This window comes from Rattus norvegicus, chromosome 11, assembly GCF_036323735.1.
Source record: "Rattus norvegicus strain BN/NHsdMcwi chromosome 11, GRCr8, whole genome shotgun sequence".
Classification (NCBI taxonomy): Eukaryota; Metazoa; Chordata; class Mammalia; order Rodentia; family Muridae; genus Rattus; species Rattus norvegicus.
In genome coordinates, this window is record NC_086029.1 from 47,841,921 (window position 1) to 47,858,846 (window position 16,926).

At 46.5% G+C, this 16,926-nt stretch overlaps 1 long non-coding RNA gene across 3 annotated transcripts in view; it reads right to left on the reverse strand.

The window, feature by feature from the left end:
- Positions 1-16,926, reverse strand: part of LOC108352313 (uncharacterized) — a 55,273-nt gene that overhangs the window by 16,747 nt on the left and 21,600 nt on the right. The window contains exons 2-4 of one of the 3 annotated variants that reach the window (XR_001840475.3): positions 3,690-3,859; positions 3,167-3,340; positions 463-659 (exon numbers count right to left, since the gene is read on the reverse strand). This is a non-coding gene — a long non-coding RNA (uncharacterized LOC108352313). The remainder of the gene's footprint in view (positions 1-462; positions 660-3,166; positions 3,341-3,689; positions 3,860-16,926) is intronic. The other 2 variants (XR_005491273.2, XR_001840476.3) reach the window with 2 other exon arrangements.

Below are 16,926 nucleotides of genomic sequence, written 5' to 3' on the forward strand. Positions count from 1 at the left end.
GAGATGACACCAGATGGCAACAAAGGCCTCAGGCTTTAACCCTGCACCCACCGGAGTAGGGACACAGAGGTCAGAGAACCATGTGTCGAAGAGCAGTGTGAGCCTTGCTGGGCCAGAGGCAGGCTATTCTGTGCTGCCTTCACTGCGGACCAGAGACCGTGCTGGTCCACAGCACTCTTCTCCTATGTGCTGGATAGTCTTCTTCAACTTGACACAAGTTAAAATAATCTGAGAGGAGGGAGCCTCAATTGAGAGAAAGTCTCCAGTAGATAGGGTTGTAGGCAGGCCTGTAAGGCATTTTCTTAATTAGTGATTGATGGGAGAGAGCCAAGTCTATTGTGGGTGATGTCATCCCTGAGCTGGTGATCTTGGAAGAAAGCAAGATGAGCAAACCATGGGGTGCAAGCCAGTAAGCAGCACCCTCCATGATCTCTGCACCATCCCCTGCCTCCAGGTTCCTACCTTGTTTATGTTCCCATCCTGACTCCTTTGATGGTCAACAGTGACTTTGAAGTGTAAGCCAAATAACCAATTTCCTCCCTGAGTTGGTTTATTTTTGGTCATGGCGCTTCATCCCAGCAACAGAAACCCTGCCCATGCAACCTCGGTCTGGCCCCTGCAGCCTGGCCACATTGCGGCTCTCGGTTGTCATTTCCATCCTGAAAGAAGAGCAGTCATTTCTTTTTCTACTGCTTTTAAGATGGTTCTGATGACAAACTCTGAAACCAAAATGAGTCTCCTTTCCTTAAAATCATTTCTAAATTCCCAGCTTGATGATCACACATTATATATTATGTTAGTATAAGCAAAGCATATGCATCTCAAAGGGGGTCTGGCAAGCCAAGACGTCCCAGCGACTTCCACCACCTTGACAGAAGGGACAGATGGTTGGGCCAGGAGGCTGGAGCCTGTTCAGGTTGGAGAAGTAACTCCTATCATCCACTGCCTGTAGAAAGCCTGTGGGGTGGGCATGGAGCCACGGACTTATAGAGGAACTAGCCTGAAGGATGGTGTCTGTCTGGAGAGAACTGGGCAAGATAATCAGGAGGAAGAACAGGAGAGATGGAGAGAGAGAGCTGCAGGGACTATCATGTAGCCTTTAACCTTGAAAGTTTAAAGCAGATCTCAGCCCTCGGTCATGGAAGGTTCAGGTGTAGGCTTCCTCCTAGTGGGGGTTCTCATTGTAGTGGATGTGGGTTTATTTGGTGGGTGGAGTGGGGATGGGGTCATTGTGGGTGGAGTAGGGGTGAGCTCACTGTGGTGGGTGGAGTAGGGGTGAGCTCACTGTGGTGGGTGGAGTAGGGGTGGGCTCACTGTGGTGGGTAAAGTAGGGGTGAGCTCACTGTGGTGGGTGGAGTAGGGGTGAGCTCACTGTGGTGGGTGGAGTAGGGGTGAGCTCACTGTGGTGGGTGGAGTAGGGGTGGACTCACTGTGGTGGGTAAAGTAGGGGTGAGCTCACTGTGGTGGGTAAAGTAGGGGTGAGCTCACTGTGGTGGGTAAAGTAGGGGTGAGCTCACTGTGGTGGGTGGAGTAGGGGTGGGCTCACTGTGGTGGGTGGAGTAGGGGTGAGCTCACTGTGGTGGGTGGAGTAGGGGTGGACTCACTGTGGTGGGTGGAGTAGGGGTGGACTCACTGTGGTGGGTAAAGTAGGGGTGAGCTCACTGTGGTGGGTGGAGTAGGGGTGAGCTCACTGTGGTGGGTGGAGTAGGGGTGGGCTCACTGTGGTGGGTAAAGTAGGGGTGAGCTCACTGTGGTGGGTAAAGTAGGGGTGAGCTCACTGTGGTGGGTGGAGTAGGGGTGAGCTCACTGTGGTGGGTGGAGTAGGGGTGGGCTCACTGTGGTGGGTGGAGTAGGGGTGAGCTCACTGTGGTGGGTGGAGTAGGGGTGAGCTCACTGTGGTGGGTAAAGTAGGGGTGAGCTCACTGTGGTGGGTGGAGTAGGGGTGAGCTCACTGTGGTGGGTGGAGTAGGGGTGGGCTCACTGTGGTGGGTAAAGTAGGGGTGAGCTCACTGTGGTGGGTAAAGTAGGGGTGAGCTCACTGTGGTGGGTAAAGTAGGGGTGAGCTCACTGTGGTGGGTGGAGTAGGGGTGAGCTCACTGTGGTGGGTGGAGTAGGGGTGGGCTCACTGTGGTGGGTGGAGTAGGGGTGAGCTCACTGTGGTGGGTGGAGTAGGGGTGAGCTCACTGTGGTGGGTGGAGTAGGGGTGAGCTCACTGTGGTGGGTAAAGTAGGGGTGAGCTCACTGTGGTGGGTAAAGTAGGGGTGAGCTCACTGTGGTGGGTAAAGTAGGGGTGAGCTCACTGTGGTGGGTGGAGTAGGGGTGGGCTCACTGTGGTGGGTGGAGTAGGGGTGAGCTCACTGTGGTGGGTGGAGTAGGGGTGAGCTCACTGTGGTGGGTGGAGTAGGGGTGGGCTCACTGTGGTGGGTGGAGTAGGGGTGAGCTCACTGTGGTGGGTAAAGTAGGGGTGAGCTCACTGTGGTGGGTGGAGTAGGGGTGAGCTCACTGTGGTGGGTGGAGTAGGGGTGGGCTCACTGTGGTGGGTAAAGTAGGGGTGAGCTCACTGTGGTGGGTGGAGTAGGGGTGAGCTCACTGTGGTGGGTGGAGTAGGGGTGGGCTCACTGTGGTGGGTAAAGTAGGGGTGAGCTCACTGTGGTGGGTAAAGTAGGGGTGAGCTCACTGTGGTGGGTAAAGTAGGGGTGAGCTCACTGTGGTGGGTAAAGTAGGGGTGAGCTCACTGTGGTGGGTGGAGTAGGGGTGAGCTCACTGTGGTGGGTGGAGTAGGGGTGGGCTCACTGTGGTGGGTAAAGTAGGGGTGAGCTCACTGTGGTGGGTAAAGTAGGGGTGAGCTCACTGTGGTGGGTGGAGTAGGGGTGGGCTCACTGTGGTGGGTAAAGTAGGGGTGAGCTCACTGTGGTGGGTAAAGTAGGGGTGAGCTCACTGTGGTGGGTGGAGTAGGGGTGGGCACACTGTGGTGGGTGGAGTAGGGGTGAGCTCACTGTGGTGGGTGCAGTAGGGGTGAGCTCACTGTGGTGGGTGGAGTAGGGGTGGGCTCACTGTGGTGGGTGGAGTGAGGATGGACTCATTGGTGGTTGGAGTAGGGGTGGGCTTAGTGCAGTGGGTCTCTGCTGAGTCCTTGACAATGACTCAAATATTGAAATAAACTGACCTTTCAATGGGCACGGTGATGCCGCTGAAGCCATTACCGTTGGTCCCTGAGATGGAAGATGATGGACTTGGGTGTTCTGTGTGACATCTTTTACTTTTGTGAGTGTCGGCAGAGACAAGCTCAGAGGTTGTAGCATATTTTCATGCGAATGAGACCCTTCACAAGAGTTGAGGCCTGAAGAAGGGAACACCACAAGTTGCTTATACATTTAAGCAAAACAAATGCAGGAAATTTGAGAATGGCACTCAGAACTTAAACAGAACATTTTAGAGACATCACTGAAAGATATTAACACACCAGGGGCATAACGTACAGCAGATGATAACAGCTACCCCAGTAAACTTTTGTACTCAGGTTACTACAACCCTAGTGATCGAATCTGGTGTTAAAAGCTATTTTCCAGCTTGGTAACCAAGGGATGTCCCTTCTAGAAGAATCTTCAGAATGTATCACATGTAGAAGGTGGACCACATGTCTCTGACATCTGTTCCTCAAGAAGTTTCAGCTTAAATGGTCAACTCACCAATCAACGATGGCTCGCCTTTAATGTTCCAGAGAACTCAGTGCTTGCACAGGATCCTCCTCTTCTGACAAGGAGTCACCCTCTCAGCTGCTTGATTAGGAAACTTGTGTGAGCTCAAAGCTTCTGCAGGAGGAAGAGTCTCCTCTCACGACTGAGAGTGGAAGTTCTTACTGGAGGAAAATTCAATTTGACGGATAAGAGGTAATATCTTGATTTGAGCAAGGCCAAATATTTCAAGTTAATTGGACACGATTCTTGCCTATTTTTTTGGGTTGTAAATATTTTATACATTCCCTACTCTGAACATTTTATCTGTGATGTTTCTAACGCGTTTTCTGTCTCATTTTGTCCTTTAACATTTTTCATTTTTTTTGATGTATGGACATCTCAATTTTTATGACTTTTCCTTCGTTATGTCTCAAACTCAGAAGTTGGCTTTCTCATCTCTAGATCAAAAAAATTTTTATGAAGGTTTTTCATTATTGACATTTTTTTGAATCCACTAGGAATTTTCTTTTGAGAGCAGTATAAAGCTAGAGTTTCAATTTTTCCTCTCTAAATATTTAACTAGTTATTCTACTCCACTTCAAAAATTACTATTTTTCTTTTTGCAATGAATTCTATTCTCATTCTCATGTCCAGGACTGCTCTACAGGATCCTTTCTGCTTCACTTTTCTTCCCACAGAGTTTTCACCTGGAACAGTTGCTTGATAAGTTACTATTACTTTGCTAATATTCTCGATACCTGATAGACTTTGTCATTCATTTTTTAAATCAATAATTTTTCAAGGTGTTTTGCTATTGATCCATTCCATTTAAAGGTGCAAACCACAGTAATTAAACTCCGCATAGTTAGCAAATCAGGAGGAAGTTCCTCAGGAAGAGAAGAGGATGGTGGGTGTGGCCATGACAAAATACCTTAAGTGTGCTTACAAAATTGTTAAAGATGACATTTGAGCAAAGGTGTCTCAGCATAGGCCGTTTAAAAATCTGTAGCATACATATACATATTTTTGTCTCCGAAAAAAAAAAAGACTTTGTTGGGTTGAACATGTAATTTGAAGAATGAACATCTCTGTTATATTGAGTTTTCCTACCCAGGAATATGAAAGTCCATACTATGTTATTTCCTTGAAGTTTAAAGTATTTCTTCATATGGGCTCCATATGGTCCTTCTTTATGTTATAATGGTTAGTATTATCAACTTTGCATGATGTAGAATGACCGGGGTGGCAAGCACCTCAGAAGATCTACTGGATTATGTCAGGACAATTCATGGGCTAGGATCCCAGACTCAATAAAAAGCAGGAAGCAAATTGACCATCAGGATTCCTTCTCTGTCTCCCAATGGTGGATTGGATGTTGAGCTCTCTCACACACCCACCTTCATGCTTTCCTGCAGTGATGGACTATAGCCCTTCAAACCATAAATGGAAATAAAGTCCTTCTAAGGGTTTTCTTGTCAAGTGTTTTGTCAACACCAACAAGGGAAATTACACCTTTATTAGTATATTTCTCATTGATGACTACTTTAAGTTTTGTTACTATTGTTATCCAAAGATCTTCCCAATCATACTTTTTTAATTGGTAGTGAATTACTCAAGGGAAAACAGCTGATTCTTTGGTATCATGCATTTATTTCTCATTAACTAACTCTTCATTGACAAAAAGGTGAATTCTACTGTTTTTTTATACATATATGGAGACATATAACAATGATTAGCCACCAAAGATGCCTTCTACTTGGGGGCAGAAAGAGCTTGCTAAATACTGTCTGATTCCAAGCCCCTTGAATACAGTTACATGTTGTTATAGCTCATGAGTTTTGTCTTGTGTAGAGTACAAATCTTCAAGTCCCATGTAGTGAGGCCTTCATCCGGGGACCAAATGCCCCATCCTCTGATAAGCCAACGCTGAAGGGCAGTGTCTGTACTACGTGTTCCTATTGTTACTTCCTCTCAGCGTGTTCTGGAGAGGATGTTCTAGCATCAGGACAACTTGCTATTAAAGCTGAACACAATATAGGCAATTTCTTAACAGATTGAGCAACCAACTAAGAGAATGAGAGACTTGCAGTTTGTAGACTGAAGGAAGCCTCCTTCCCAAGATGCATTGCATCAGCTTTAAGTGGCCTCAGAGGCTGCCAAACTACCAGCCTGGGAACACTTGGTGGATTGCTTAGTCAGCCTCTGATGCAGCTCAAAACCCCTCCTAAGGTAATAGTGCCATGGTAGCCCAGTCTGGGAGAGACAGAGCTGTGATTTGAAATATGGCTCTTGACAGAAGTTCCCTCCAGAGAACTGACAAAGACAAGTGACTCTCCTCATTTTTTTCTCAAGATGTCTGAAGGCACAATTCCCCGGCAGGGCATAGTCTTGGTGTCTCTTGTGATAGGATGTGGCCAACTGAACTGGAAACTCGACCATCATGGGTGATGGGGGTGTGGCACTGATGCTGACACCTCACTACTTGACTTCCTTACCTTTGGACACATTTCCTTCTCTGACCTTGTGATACAGGGTCACTGTATATCGACATTCTACTGACAGACAGGAAAGCAATATGGCTGCCATCCAGCTTCTAGGGTGCAATAATGCAGCCTGCTCAATGGAGACCATCACCAGCTCTTTGCTTCGTCTGAGAGCGAGTATTCCTGTTAATAGTCTTTCAGGAACACTTACGTCTGACAGAAAATTTTAAAATGCTCATCAACTAGCAGATGGCTAATTCAAAGACCCAAGTACAATATGAGCCCCCAAGAGACAAAATTGGAAGGTGCATTCGGTAGGGAAGGAGAGTAAGTTTGAAGGGCACTGATGGAGAGAAAGTAATCCTAAAGACAGCTGCTTCATGTGGTCTGCCAAGGGCTGGGATCACTGTCAGGATCACAAGGACTGTTGTGCCCACCTGTCATGAAAAATTTGTGAGTTCACACAGGACTTCTGCTTCATCACATGCCTAGAAGCTTTCATGTGCTCACCATATTTATTGAGTTCACTACATGGGTCTGATGAGCAGACTGCAGACCAGAAGGCAACATGTTATTAGTACAAAGAGAAAAGAGACAGCCTTTGAAGACCAAGGGGGATGTCTCAAAGGGATGAAAAGGCTACTTAAAAAAGAGATTTTAAAATTTCTATGGCCTGAATTTCTGAGCTTGAAGGAGAAGGTAGAAACTCTGTGGTAACCTCACAAGGAAAATTGCCTTAGGGCATTAAATAAATAACTGCACATCTCTGGATCCCACATTTGTGTATTTAAAGGCATGAAGGAGCGAGCTTGCCTTCTGAAGCACCCAGAGGTGGATGAACGCTTGGAGGTGTCTAGCTGCGACTGCACTGAAACCAGCCGAAATGCTGCAAGCCAAATGAGATGACCCTGCTTTCAGCTCCCTTTCATTTGCACCCATCATTTTCTGTGTGTGTCTCCACATAGTTCTGCACCACACTGGCCCAGGCATAGTTCAGGGAGTCCTTTTATGTCCATTGGGAGTTTGTGCTGGCTTGGTGGGCACCAAAGGGGAAAACAGGATAAGATGGACTTCACTTCCTAGAGAAGATTCTAAAATTATTCCTACTTTACATGTATATGTATGCATTTGTTTAGATGCATGTGGGTGCATGTGTCAGGTGTGTGTGTGTACATCTGCACAGGTGCACATGCACATGTGTGCCCATGCATGCAGAGGCAAGAGGTTGACATTGGGAATCATTCTTAATCACTCTTCCATTGAACACTTTGTCCCCACCTGGTGGTGCTGTTCAGGAAGCTTGTGAAGCTTTTAGGTAGTAGAGTCTTCTTAGGATGTGGGTCACTGGGAGGCGGGCCTTAGGCCTTTGTGGTCCAGATCTACTTCCTGTTTATTGCTCTCTTCTTTCTGACTGGATCTAATGTGACTGCCTGCTCAATCCTTGCTTCTCCCACCACAATGGACTGGATGGAGATAAAGAACTCTTTCTCTCAAGTTGTTCATGTACAGGGTATTTTATAACAGCAACATGAAAAATACTGAGAAAACATCAGTCTACCAGTTCTTCAAAAAGATTTACACAGAATGCAGGATCCTGTTCCTAGGTATACACCTAAGACACAAGATGGAGACACATCGGCCTGTGGGGGTTTTCAGGGACTGCTACAGTGTTACTCTTGTGGGCAGCCAATGTGCATACAAGTCATTTATCTCATCCATTCAATAAATAATGAGGATGTGCATTTGTTAGGCACTGGAACATAATGAACTAAAGATAATAGGTCCCAGCTTTACAGAGCGGTTGGGGTTGTAGCTCAGTTGTAGATTCTTATATAGAATGCTGAAGGTGCTGGGCTTGGTCCCCAGGACTGAAAACCAAACCAAACCAAACAAACAAAAAAGCAAACAAGAAAGAAGGAAGGGAAGGGAGGAAGGAAAGAAAGAAAGAAGGAAGGAAATTTACTTAGCTTACAACATAGTGAAGACCTAGGTAAAACCATGAACCACACGGGCAGAACACAGACTCCATCAGATAAGCATGCTGACTGACGTGTGCACCGCCATCTTTTACATAGTGGTTGGAAAAGGCCTCCCTAGAAAAGGTGGATGTTGAATGATGGATGATATGAGGGAGGCAGAACACAGACTCCATCAGATAAGCATGCTGACTGACGTGTGCACCGCCATCTTTTACATAGTGGTTGGAAAAGGCCTCCCTAGAAAAGGTGGATGTTGAATGATGGATGATATGAGCTGTTACCTGGAAGAATGGTCTAGACAGAAGGGTATCAAGCGCAACAGTCTTGAGATAGTATGTGTCCAGTCCAGGGTTCACAACACTAAGGGTCCAGATGTACAGCTGCTGGTAGAATATGGCTTTTGTCTGGATGAGCTGAAGGCTGTAGACATGGGCTGCCATGCAAGGACTTAGGCTTTAAAGGAATCATCCCAACAGCTTTGTAAGAGAACAGAGATGGTTTCCTTTTTACTCATGATGACAGGGGCGGTCAGGAGACCACTACAACACTAGCCAGGAATTAGAACATCTTGGTGTGTTGGACAATAGCTGCGGAAGTGCTGACTCAGATGATGTCTCTGGAGGAAGAGAGGGGTTGGTGGAGGGAGGGGTGCTGGAGCATGGGGAAGAGAACAAGAGTGAGTCTGAGAAAATAACATCATGATGATCAAAGAAAGCTGAGAGGTGGCCCACAGACAACAAAAGGACTTAGTCAAAGGACTATAGCTGTCGATCAACCTGTCATTCCATAATGGAAGAGACTCAGCTGCTGGTTTGTTGAGACTAATGACAGTGAGTATTGTAATTCGAGGAGATTTAATTACCTTATCAGTTTGGTTTCTAAATAATGGAAGGGAAAATTCCCACATCAATCCAGGGAATAAACATACTTCCAAAGCCAAGCAGAAAGCCGCTGCTATTTGCTTTCATAACTGATTCAGGATCGGCCAAGTACGTGATGCTGTCTTTCCCTTTTGTAGCAAGAGTAGAACTCAGAATAGCCCTTTGTACTTCATATGCTCATCTCAATATTTTGGGGAGGGGGGCTGTTACAAGCACCTTTGGATGGCTCAAAAGTGCATTCTGTTGAAAATAAAATCAAAAACTACAAAATGGATAAACTTAGAATCGTGCTTCTAAGCTACGTAGTGGAACACACATATTTGCTTAAAGGAATGTGTGCCTTGAGTGAACATGACCTGTCGTGTGGGTTGATTTCCAGGCGAATGGTTAGCACTGAACAGCATAAGCTCACTGTCGGTGATGAGGACTGTAGGATGATGTCACACAGGTGAAGGCAGGTACAAGATAGAACGAGGCCTGTCATTAAACAAGAAGGAAGGAGGGGCAGGAGAAAAGTTTTAGAGAGAGGAGGAGACTGGAGTGAGGGAGGAGAGAAGCAGAGGAGAGAACAGGGAGGCGGATGTTAAGACTCCTCTCTGCACATGTACAGGTTGTTATGAATGTTCTTAATGGATGGATGTGTACAGGGCTTTGTATGCCTAGGTGGGCAATTATATCTTATCAACTGGATCAGAGGTTATTGTGTTGTGTGTTCTTTCATGTGGTGATTTAAGTTCAAGAGAGTATGTGGTGGCTGGAGACACTAGGCCGCCACGGAATTGGGATGTATATTTCTGGCATGGAAGAAACCTGCCTTGGGAACTAGAGAGATTGCTGCCAGGCTCAGAGAGAAGCCATCGGCAGTGTGATATGGGATGGAGCAAAGCAGGTGAGAGGCTTTGCTGACTGAGATGAAGATGTCTACCAGATATCTTGGGGCACTGCAGTGCTGGACCTAGTGTGGGATAAAAGACAACATTTTTTATAATTTTACAGCAACAGAGGACATGGTGGATGTTACCTAGTCATCTCCTGGTTGGGTTGGAGAGGTAGGAAAGAAAGAGGCACAAGTGAGATTTCAGATTCAAAGTGTGTCATCAGGAGGAGCCACTTCAGACACAACATAAAGCAGCACGAAGTCTTGATCAGGGGCTTTCAGCTACCTGAGAAACCTAGATCTGCAAAAGGGTACTGAAGTGTGGGGGCTGTGCAGACTCTGAGGAAAGAGGGCAAGGCAGATGACAAGGTCTGGAGGCAGCAGAGTGTTCAGCCCTTGTTGCTGGGCTGAGTTAGTAACTTGGAGTAATTATAGATGAAGTGAGGGCCCTTTTTTTTGATGGCACAGGACTTTAATCCCAGCACTTAGGAGGCAGAGGTGGTGAGTTGTGCCTCCTAAGTGCTGGGATTAAAGTTCCAGGTCATACAGGAACTCAGGTGAGTTCCAGGTCAGACAGGGCTACATAGTGAGACCCTATCTTGCAATAAACACAGACACATCTAGAATCAACAACAGCAATAAGGTTGGGCTATACTGGCTAACGTTTATTGTCAACTTGACTAGATTTAAGATGACCTACGAGTTGGGTCAGATACACAACACTGGGTATGTCTGTGAGATTGTTTCCACACATGATTGATTCGGGAGGGAAGATCTACCTTGAAGGTGTGTAGAGCCTTCTCAATAGAACAGAAAGTGGGAAAGACAAAGCTAACAGTACACTGGTATTTCCTTCTGATGAGCTGAAACCTCTGAAATCATGAACTTTCTTTAAGTTGTCTCTGTGCAACATTTGGTTGCTGGGCTATGGAGGTAATTAACACACTGCTGGTCATTTGGGGGACAGACATCTTCTAAAAGCTACTATAGTGGTTGTTGCACAGCTCTGTGGATGTCTTAAGACCCACTGAACTGTAGACTTAATCACTTCCTGTGTTTTCCGTGTCTAATGTGTTTGGGGTTTGGGGGCCAGAGCTTGATGTCAAGTGGCTTCCTCAACTGCTTCTCCACCTTAGTTTTTGAGATGGTTTCTCACTGACTCTAGAACTCAACAGTTGGCCAGAGTAGGTGATGGAGAAGTCCCAGGGGTGCTCAGTCCTGGGGTTCCAGAAGCACCGCCATGCTTAGCATTTTTATGTGGACTCTGGTGGTCCAAACTCAGGTCCTTATGATTGCACGGAGAGTACTTTACTGGACCGAGCCATCTCTTCAGCTCTGAGTGAACACTTTCAGCGAGTGAGTTATAAAATATGTGAATTAGGTTTTCACACTATTGTTAGAACATAACAATCTATCCAGGATGCTGCTTTAGGTGACTCCTGATCAGGGCTGTCAGGGGGAGAGCAAGGACGACGGCAAAGGGGCGCTGCAGATGGAGGAATAGAGAAGTCCCTCATGGTGCATCGTGATGGGAAAGCTAAGAGCAGCTTCTGGGTTGGAACTGGTGCCAGCTGGGGTGCTGGGGTGCTGGGGTGGCTGTTCCTGGTTGCCAACCTGACTCCATCTGGAATTAACTAAAGCCCGTGCTGTTGGGCACTTCTGTGAGGCATTTCTTTCTTAATTAAGCCATTTGAAGTGGGAAGCCCCATTTTTAATCTGGATCTTCTGAGCTGGGAAGATCCAACTTTAATTTGGGCCACACCTTCTGTTCCAGAAGCCTAAATAAGGATGTGGAAGAAGACGGCTTGCTGTTTGCCTCTTTGTCCTTGCTGGCAAGCCCATTCCTCCACTGGCACTGAGGCCCACTTTTTCAGAATCCTGGCATATATGGAGACCAGCTGAGGCGTTTAGCCTCATGGAACTGAAGAATTACTGGTTTCTTGAACCTTCTGCGGCTGGACAGTCATTGTTGGAGTAGCTAGACCACATCCTATAAGCCACTCTAATAAACCTCCTTTACATACATACCATAGACATATAAATCATATATACACATATGATTACATACATACTATATACACACACCCTTATACATACATGTATATATGTATACACACATATAAATATGTACACATATACATTATATACATATACATGCACATTTATACATACATTATATATGCACATATGTATACATATATAAAAATATACATCATACACATACATGCACACATATACATATATACACACATATTATATAAATTTACATTTATACATGTATATACATCACACATTATATACACACATGCACATATACATACATACACATATACATTATATACATAACACACACATATATACGTATGTACACATACATTATATACGTGCATATTTGTATGTACACATGTACATTATATACACACACATTTATACATATATACACACATACATACATATGTATGTATGCACATATGCCTCTCACAGTTCTATATGAGGACAGGAAGCAGCATCCAGTTTCCTTCCCAACTCCCTTCCTATCAGGGTTCCTTCTATCAGTTCCCTTCCTCTAGAGAATCCTGCTAATAGTGTAATACAGGTAGGAAGGGGCTACCTGCATCCTCACCCCTTTGGGAAGACTGACTGCAGTGCCTGAGGCAGGGGAATAGAGATTGGGGCCTGGCACCTCCCACTGGAAGGCAGTACACAGGTACCCGGAAAAGTGCACAGGAGCCGAGGCTAGTCCTTGTCTCCGGAAGATAGCAATCCAAGTATGGATGTCAGCACAGGAAGACAACAGGAGTTAAAGCAGGACAAGATCTTCCTCAGAAGATCAGACACAAGAGACTCCAGCAATGTGCAGCGCACGGTCTGGCCATAGAGACCCAAATGTTACTGCAGCAGGCTGCAGAGGAAGAGAGGGGCACACAGTGGAGCAGTAACAGGAGACCCCTGTCCTGGGGGATTAGGGAGGCAGAACCCATTGCCTCAGGGTACTTTACACATGGAAACCAAGGGAGGTGGGGCTGTGGAGAGCAGGGGACAGCAAATTTCCTCCTCTGAGACAGAGAGAAAAACGCTGTTTCTTCCATTTGACTTGTCATGAAAGTGAAATGAACAGTTTTGTTCCAGATCATAAACAATTGGCCTCCTATGGAAGGGTAAATGCCACGAAGGCCCACTAGCTTGCTCTGGGCTGGATAACCAGCACAGCTCCTGACAGATTGCCCAGCAAAGAGTCAAACAGTGCATGGAATCCCTGTGGAGAGGGTGCTGGGAGGGACCAGCTGCTGCTTCCTGTCCACCTACAGAACCGGGAGGGGCTTTTTGTCTTTTAGACAGACATTAACTTCGGTGTTGTGGGACTGGAAGGAGCAGCTCACTTACATCAGAGTGCTCAGTGGGCTTGGAACTAACTGCCAGCTCTTCTCCCAAAAGTAAATATGGTGGCCATGTCATTATCTCAATGAATGGAAACGTCCCTCAGATTAGATAGTATTTTAATTGTCTGGGAGTAAGAAGTGCATCCCACATCAGGTTATTAGAATATTGGACATGGTCTTGGGGCTTACTTGGAGATTCTTCAATCTATAAAATGTTTGCTGTGCGGGAAAGAGGCCCTGGACTCACTCCCCAGAATGCAATAAGAAGGTGGCTTACATGCTCTCATAATTCCAGGGCTGGGGAGACAGAACCAGGAGGATCCTTGGTGTTTGCTAGCTAACTAGCCTCAGGCACTTGGCAAGCTCCAGGTTAGTGAGAGACTCTGTCTTAAGAGAGGTGGGTGGCACCTGGGAAATGATGCCTGACACTCAACATCGGCCTTGATATGTACAAGCACAAAGTGTGCAGACGAGACATGCATGTGCACATGTACAGAGAGGGAGAGAGAGAGAGAGAGAGAGAGAGAGAGAGAGAGAGAGAGAGAGAGAGAGAGAGAGAGAGATCTACAAGTCAGGAATCTGCTTCTTAAAGCCATGGCTGTCTCTGTTCTTCTACTACTCTATAATCTCTCTGTGCCTCAGTTTCTTCATTTGCACTATGGAAGACTGTAACTGAAGATCTTTGGGGCAGGCCTTACTGGGAGCACTGACTTATCACTAGTGCCACCCTTTGAGGAAACAATTCGGAAACACTCTGCAAATGTTACTCGGGAACAAAACCCACTTCTTTTCCTGTCTGTCCTGTTCTTCATTATAGCTAAGTGATATCTTAATTCTTCATCGCGATTGTCTTATGCTTCCAGTTGAGAGGTCGCTGGCCTTCCCCAGGGAAGGGACTGGTCTTCCCACTGAGGGATGGAGGAGCCTTGCATGAAGGTGAAGGCAGCAGTGCACAGGGAAGGGAGGCACCGAGGGGCAGACGTCAGGGGTAGGAAAATGTCCTGCGCGCTGGGGAAACTGAGGGCGGCACAGCTGACACAGAACTTCCTATAACAAACCAGGATCTCTCCTATCAAACGAAAGGTCAGCTGGGGTTGGAGGTGGGATAATGTTGAGCACACATTTCTCCACAGAGGACTTAAAAAAAAACCCAACTAAATCTAAAATGGGTTTTTACCATGACATATGATTCTCAGATATAAAATATTACACTCTGAAGGGTACTATCTGTTCTGCAAAATGTCGAGGAGGTCTGTCACCTATGGTTTTGATAACGTAAACACCACGATTTTCTTATAAAATAATGCAGATTTGTGGCAGAAAGCCTCAAATCAGGCAAGTAATAAAGGGAAGAAATGGCGGGGAGGGTGCTTGGGAGCAGCAGGCTCCTGAGTGCTCACCTCCTGAAAATTAAATTCTGCTCAGATATTAGATTTTGTTGGTAGATATCAGGAAATGTGAGTTTTGGTATGGATATACAGATTTATACTTTGTTATTAGCTTTCATATTGTGTTAGGCTCATGAGTAAACAAGACAGAATTAAACTCAAAAAATGGGATGATTTTAGGTTTTCCAAAGAGTTCACAGAGCTTCCTTCTGTATCCCTTATCCACAGTCCCCTAATGTCACCCTCTCATGTTACCATGGCAACAGTCCAAGATGCTAGCCTATGCTGTTTGTTACAGTCTTGTTCTTATTTCTGTAGCTACCACCTCAGACAATCAACTTACTCAGAAAACACACTGATTTGGATAATTTATGGAGGATTTCAACTGACTGTTTGGCCTTGGGCCATGTCTCGTGGTAGTAGATCACCATGACAAGACCTCATGGTTGTAGATCACCATGACTACACCTCATGGTTGTAGATCACCATGACAACACCTCAAGGATGTAGATCATCATGACAAGACCTCATGGTTGTAGATCACCAAGACAACACCTCCTGGTAGCAGATCACCATGACAACACCTCATGGAAAGTTACCCTAGTGGAGCAAATGTTCACCTCACATCTGGGACATCATTTCTTCCTTGGGACTCCAGGACCAGAAGACGCCCTACAACATCTGCCTCTACAGCTACAAACTAGTGACCTCTACACAATGTCACACAGGACCCTTATGACCCCAATCACACAGGTGCTTGTCTGTGAACTCTGCAGTCTTATTTGGACTGAGGTTTGCTTTTGGATAATTGCCACACCTCCCTCCTGATCATTTCTCAGAGCAGGTGTGATGGCTACTGTTGAGTGTCATTATGACTGGACTGAGAGGCTTTGATAAGGACAGAGCTCTGGGTGTGTCCCCAAAGGTGTTTCCAGGAGAGCCCCCAAAGCTGGAAGCAGACTGACTGGGGAAGACTCATGTATCTTGGGCACTTCCCAGTAGGTCTGAGACTTGAGAGCAGAGGGAGAAAGCTATACGATTCACCTCAGACTTCCTCCCTCCTCCCACCTACACTGCCCTACACTGGAGTTCAGGTTCTCCAGCCTTTCATCCTGGGATTTGCACCGAAACCCCCAAGGGCTCTGCGGCATTTGACCTTGAACTGGGGCTTCTGTCAGCATCCTTGGGAATGGGGATCCTGGACTGGGACTGAGCCATCCTCTCTAGCTGTCTGAACTTCACCCATAGGCATTGTTAAGGCAAGTTCTAATAACCTCACTCTAGTTTATTTGTGCCTGACCAATGCAGTATCTCTTGAAGACCTTAGACGTGCTGCATGTCCTGCTTAAATACAGTAAATTGTTTGACAAGAATCACTCTCCTCATGTTTCTGAGCCTCATTTACATTAAGAAAGAACATGAGTGTTATCAAACATGCTCTTAAGAGCAGTGCTGTGGACAGGACTCTGTAGGAACAGCACAGCTGGTGACCTCATGCTGGTGGCAGCCACCTTTACTAAGGGAATCCACATACTGAAGCTCCCATCTGTGTCAGTCACATGACTGTGGCTCTGATAAAACACCATTGCCAAAAGCAACATAAGAAGAAATGGAGTATTTAGGCTCATAGTTCCAGAAAGGGTAGGGTCCTCCGTGGTGGAGAGGACACTGTGGGGAGGACACAGTAGGGAGGACATGGTGGGGAGGACACGGTGGGGAGGACACAATGGGGAGGACACGGTGGGGAGGACATGGTGGAGAGAACACAGAGGGGAGGACATGGAAGGGAGGACACGGTGGAGTGGACACTGTGGGGAGGACACGGTGGGGAGGACATGGTGGAGTGGACACAGAGGGGAGGACACGGTGGGGAGGACATAGAGGGGAGGGCATGGTGGGGTCGACACAGAGGGGAGGACATGGAGCGGAGGACAAGGAAGAGAAGACACAGAGGGGAGGACACAGAGGGAGGACACAGAGGGGAGGACATGGTAGGGAGGACACAGAGGGGAGGACATGGAGGGGAGGACACAGTGAGGAGGACTCGGTAGGGAGGACACACTTGCTGAGACCATGCAGGAGGAATGACAAATACCTTTAGAACTCATGGAATGCAGCCTATAGGTTACCACGGCCACATGGATGGGTCTTGGTGTGGCCCAACCCCAAGGACTCTGTGTCCTGAGGACCTTATGCTGTTATAGATAGAGTTCTGCTCTGCTTGCTGCCCTCACATCCCTCCTAATCTAAGAATTATGTAG